At 41.7% G+C, this 6,000-nt stretch overlaps 1 non-coding gene across 1 annotated transcript; it reads left to right on the top strand.

The window, feature by feature from the left end:
- The first annotated feature begins 4,251 nt into the window (after window positions 1-4,251).
- TRNAT-CGU (transfer RNA threonine (anticodon CGU)) lies at window positions 4,252-4,323 on the top strand. Its single transcript has one exon. It is a non-coding gene; the product is annotated as a tRNA-Thr (tRNA).
- Window positions 4,324-6,000: the final 1,677 nt, after the last annotated feature.

Here is a 6,000-nt window from a genome sequence, read left to right as displayed (position 1 = left end):
ACCTGTACTTAAAGACATTTGAAAAGAGTTATGTCTAAGCTTACAACTCCTATCCCCAACATTTATTACTAGCACCTGCTAAGCAGCCGCTGTAACCACAGCGGAAATAATTGAACTTCTGCCCGCTTAGGGCGCCTAGCCAAAGTTTTTATACTTTGTGTTTCTATGGAATTATTAACCTCCGCCAGCGAGTTATTTCCTAAAGAGATCGTTGAATATAGAATGAACGCTTTCACCTGCTTTTCACAATTAATTTTGTTTGTGCGAGAAGTTCCGGTTTGCCTCCAGTTACTTGATGTTAATTTTTAATGCGTTTTCTTTTTCGCCTTAGTCGTAACTGTTGTGAAGGAAAACTCAATTTTGGCCTAGCGCCTCCTGCGCGTCCTACTTACATTTCATCTGTTAATCTAGTCTGGCGCTTATTACTAGCTATGTTACTTATCGTACTACGCCCGTATTTTTAAGCTGTACTTACGCTGGAATTGTGAAGAACAAATTGCAGCCAATCATGATGCAGGACGTATCCTTCCCGAAGCGACCATAGAATGGTAAATAACATTTACGAAGGAAAATATTTGCGATTTCGGCCCCTCTTCATTGAAAACACTGTTTGAAAACTGGCACATACCCAGTGCATTTGTGTCACAGCCTGCTAAAGCATCGCGTTGCTGTCCTTGAGGAACACTTGCGACGTGGGTTCGGTCCTCGTCAGCATCGAAGAAAATTAAGGGATCTTTTACGTCATTCTAGAGTGGCACAATCCCAGTGACACATATGTAATTACCCAAATAAAACTTTTTCTTGGGATATTGGTGCGAGCTGGTGAGCATGTTTTGTTGTGTGTGTTTCTTGTGTGTGTCTCTTTAGCGGCCTAAAATCATGTTCTTCAATTAACCAAGTTGGCGTCAAAAAGGCTCATTGAAGAGTGGCGCACACCTATTCGCATATACCTGGCAAAAAAAGTTGGCATCAAAGAGGTTCATTGAAAACGAGCACAGACACAGTGGCCCATATCTAGTGCTCCAAGTCGGCGTCTTCTATTGTGATCGAACAGTGGTACATATCCAATCCCGCATCTGCTGTGGCAAAGATAAGCATGAAAGAGGTTCGTTGAGGAGTGGCAGAAAAACATTTCCTCTTTTTTACTTAGCACAGCATCCCCAGGCGCTACTCATTCGACGACTAACTACCTAGTGATCTAGGTAGGCGGAAAAGCGGCTAGGTACAAACATACCTATTTGAAATATACGCAGATACATCCTTGGAACTCGGGAAATGCGTGAAGTACACTACGAATGCTAACGTATTCGCTGACGTAATCATCGTAAGGCGTAACGTAGGCTGCTTACTATACATATGTCGGGGCGCCACTTCTCTAACATCTCGGCATGAAAATTTCGGTGCTAATTTTAGGCTCTTCACTTTTAAACACAGAAATGCCTTACTGATCTTTTTCAACGAAATGCAGCTTTGCCAAAGAAGGACTCTTAGTCATTACACAAATGTGTTATTTTTCATCCCACCTGGGAGCTTCAGATAAGAAAAGAAATACACACGTACAAATGACGCATCGAGAAATAGAAAATGCAGTTATCTTTTTTCCTTGAAATCTAATATAGCGTTGCGGCATAAGGTGTAAGATAACGTGCGCGCTTTATTCTAATAACTGGAAATTCTCGTAATCACATCATATTGTTTCACAAAAACGTATAGTGGTGAGGTTTAAACAATACGGAGACATTATATTCTAAGCGATGGAGAACACAGAAGGAGAAGCTGTAATCTAAACGAAAATGCAAGAAAGAAAAACAATACTGTTAAGACAATGCACTACCTCTCACACATTATAAGTTTTCGACTGACGCTTTTGTTTCTGAATCGGCTTCTCAGCTGTAATTAGTTGAGTGACCACCTACAAAGCCAGTCAGTTCTTTGGAAACAAAAACAATAAGAAACACAGTGAAATCAGCTAATAAAAGCGGCCACTTTGTTAACGGCTCAAACGGTGCGATGCCATCAAAGGGGAGCTCATCGGTTCCAGAAGCTCAGTGGCTCAAGCAGTCAACGCGATTCCTTCGTAGCAGCGCTGCAGACATAGCTGTTTTTAACGACTCCTTTGAACAATTAGGACACCGCTGATCCTTTGTGTCCGAGTCGCCTTTGCTGCACGTTTCCACGAAATGCGGCGGTGACGCCGTCCTCTTCCCCGAACGCCGTCATTATCTCGTCCTCGCTTGATTTTAGGGGAGACCAGGAGAAAAGCGGGCCAGGGGAAAGAGAAACAAGGTTTCTAGGGAATAGTTTGACGTGGCACGCAAGATGTGAGTGTCTAGCTGGCCGACAAAGCAATGTCATGTCCGAGTTCACGGTAACTGGCTTATCAGATTCATACACAAAATACGGTTCGTAATTTGAAAGCCCATTATCATCATGAAAGCTTAGCGAACACGTGTTAATTCGAACTCGCTTTAATTCAGCTCTTTAGTAATTAATTGGCCAAATATTTCACGCCCCACTGATGTTCTGGCTCCCATCTTTGTGTCTACCCTAAGTGCATCGCTTTCGCTTCGTTCTCTACGAAGAGTGAGCCAATGCTTTGCTCCACTTTCAAGGTTTTCGCTCTGTTCGCTGTTTCTCCTTCCCCGCCAGGCTTAAAGCGTCCTCTGTCGGACATTATCCATCTTTCTTACTCTTCGTGCTCTCCAGCTTTTATCTTTCTTGGTATCTTAGAAATCACGTGCGAGGTAGCCGGAATTTCGCGGGTGCGCTTCGAGAGACGGCGCTTGCTCTCTCCCTGCGATCTTCGTTTTCTTCGTTTCTCCCTGCTATCTTCGTTTTTTTTTTTCGTTTTTTTTTTCACCGAGCGAACGATATCAATGCTGAACTCGCCACCGGAAGCAGGAAGTGGAAACACCGCTATGGTTTCAGGAAAAATGTAACTTCTTTTGCTGAAATAATTAGTTATACATTATACAGTAAACGCGTACAACAAACGATTCGTGATAATGAATTTTAATTAGTGTCTCTTCAGAAATGGCCTTTGGTCACCTCATGCATTAAAGGGCGAAAAAAGTGCGAAGCAAGATACTCGGTTAAAGAAAAAAGAAGTGTTGCAGTAACACATTTTCATTACGATATTAAACGTAAGAAAAAGGTAATGATACTTTCACTCCATTTTATGTGGCCAATATAGGCGACAATATTAGAAATACCCACAACACCAAAGCGTTTTATTATTTTCCATGAAGTTCAAACAAGTGCTAAGTACACTAGTTGGTAGAAATATTGCCTTCGTCGTGAACAGATTAAAGGCATTTAGTTTATCTGCTTTAGACACCTTGCACGAAAGAACTGCACACGAACATTTAGAGAAACGCGCGCATTGGTTGTCGAGCATTTGATGACAGACTCAAAGCTTTGAGGACGGACTAATAAACCGAAAACTGCAATAAAGTGTGGAGATTGCACAAATTATTTGAAGTTGTTCGTGTCCTTGACTTCTATAAGGGGCTGTAGCAAACATAACTGCAATTTTATTTGTCTTTAAGGTCGTGTAGCCATGTGCAAATTTATATTTGCATGCTGAATTGTATTCAATTTTTTTTGCACATTTAGTGTTTAACAAAATATTCCAAATCACTCACATTTTGCACGTTGCTATCGAAGAGTATTAGATGTGACGACGCACACAAGCAATTAATAATTGGCTATTCTGCTCTTTTTGAAAATTTGCACTCGAAGAAGGCCTGAGTAGATGGCATGCTCCTAATTGTTCAGAGTGCAGAAAAAGCGCATGAAGTCTAACTAAAAATGCATTTTCATAGCTTGGATCTTACCTAAGGCACGAACATTCTGGAGCGAAATTAGTTTTGTACAGTTTCGTACAAACCTTCTCTTTGTACGTACTCTACCACTTTTAGAGCCTAGTACTACAAAAATGTTTTCTTTGTAAACTTTCTGCTGCCTTCAAAAGTGAAGTATTGAAGTTCTTTGAAGCTTGTGCTATATTGAGGGAAACGAAAGTGGATGAAAAAACAACCTGCCGCAGGCGGCGAACAAACCCACGTCTTCGCATTAGCGTGCGACACTCTACCAATTAAGCTACCTCGGCGCCCTTTTCCCGTCCACTTTCTGCGGTGTTTACATGTTACTGCTAGATCCAACCAAGCCTGGGAGTGGTAGCCAGCCCCACCATTCCCAAACCTTGGCGGCGGATGTGGAACATCCATGACATCTGGATGGGAAAACGGCGCCGCGGTAGCTCAGTTGATAGAGCATCGCATCCGTAATGCGAAGACGTGGGATCATTCCCCACTTGCGGCAAGTTCCCTTTTCATTCACTTTCATTTCCCTTAATTTATCATTTCTTTAATTCAATTCGTAAGCACAAGTAATTTCCCATATGTCTTTTTTGGCATGTTTGTGTGTTGGCTTCTTATGAGGTGATTAATAAAAATTTGGCCCGTCTGATAACCCCTTTCTTCTCGTTCATTACATAAGCAGGGTCTGAAATCCGGGAAGATTGATGCTATCAGGTACCGTGCATGTGTGGGTTTACTGACTAGTTGCTTCCCTCAGAAAGATCACGTACTGGTGACGCCTGCCGCAAAAAGGATGTTCCACATCCGCCGCCAAGGTTTGGGAGTGGTGGCGCTAGCTAACACTCGCACGGTTTGTTCTAGTAGTAACACATAAACATCCCGTAAAGTGGATGGGAAAATAGCGCCGCGGTAGCTCAACTGATAGAGTATCGCACGCGTGATGTGAAGACGTGGGAGCGCTCCCCACCTCCGACAAATTGTATTTATCACCTACTTTCATTTCCATTAATTGATCATTTCTTTAATTCAATTTGCAAGCACAAGTAATTTTCCTTGTGTTGTCCTTGTTTGTTTACTTCTTATGATATGATTATTAAATACCGGGTACCCCAATTTACCCCCTTTCTTCTCGTTTATGCACCGCGAACTCGAGAAAATCACTATATATATATATATATATATATATATATATATATATATATATATATATATATATATATATATAATGGTTTTCCCGACTTCGCGGTATTCTTTGCGTAGGATTGGTGGAAACAAAAAAGACCACGCAGATAGACAAGAATGACAAGAAAGAATTTAAACGGAAATTTTGTACGATAGCACAAATGGGAGTGCCTTTCTTTTTTAGACTGGAGCTGGTAGCCTAAAGGGAAAAAAACCGTACTGGAGCAAGTATTCGCAACAGGACGAGGCATGTGGCTGCTGCAGAAACGATCCGGAGGGAACTAAGCACATCCTAATGAAATTGGAAGGTGTTTGCAGGGTGATACACGTAGGTAAGGTAAACTATTCGGAAGCGCTGATTTTTAAAGTGGATAAAAGCAACCGGTCAGCAGTTGACATAGGTAAGATACATTTAGAGTATCGGTGAAAAAAAACAGAGAAGTGATTGGTAGGACGAGATCCATTACAGCCGTGGGTAATGAAACAATTAAGGTACATATAGAAGTTTCAAGTAAGAGAAATAAAGATAAAGAGGATGTAGACCAAATCCTAGGCTGAAAAGCATGTGTAGCGTACCAAATTAGTTCAAGCAGGCTAGGTACCTATTCGTCACCGCCCCCGTTTCAAAGGGGATGCCAATAAGTTATCGTGGTAACGAAATAATGTTCTTTCAATAAAACTACCAGCTAGGATTTAGGCGCTCGTGACGTCTAGTTCTTCGTGTGCATGTTTCGTGCGGAGCATAAAGTATGAACATGAGCAGGAGAAATGCATTCAAGAGCTGCTTTCCACATAAAATGATGCTGATACAGCAGCGTTGTTATAACAATCGAATTCATCTACTTCAGTGCAACATGGTCTCCCTTTCTTTCTGGTCGTCCTGCCCTTAACTGCGCATCAGCGAAGTCTCTTCTACATTGCGACGACAATTTAAAGGCCATAAGTAAATTTAAAGTTGCAGCAATCGTCATTTGTTTCCAAGTAAAGCTTTCGGCAA

Source organism: Dermacentor andersoni, chromosome 5 (assembly GCF_023375885.2).
Source record: "Dermacentor andersoni chromosome 5, qqDerAnde1_hic_scaffold, whole genome shotgun sequence".
NCBI classification, from domain to species: Eukaryota; Metazoa; Arthropoda; class Arachnida; order Ixodida; family Ixodidae; genus Dermacentor; species Dermacentor andersoni.
This window is presented reverse-complemented; position numbering and strand designations above follow the sequence as displayed.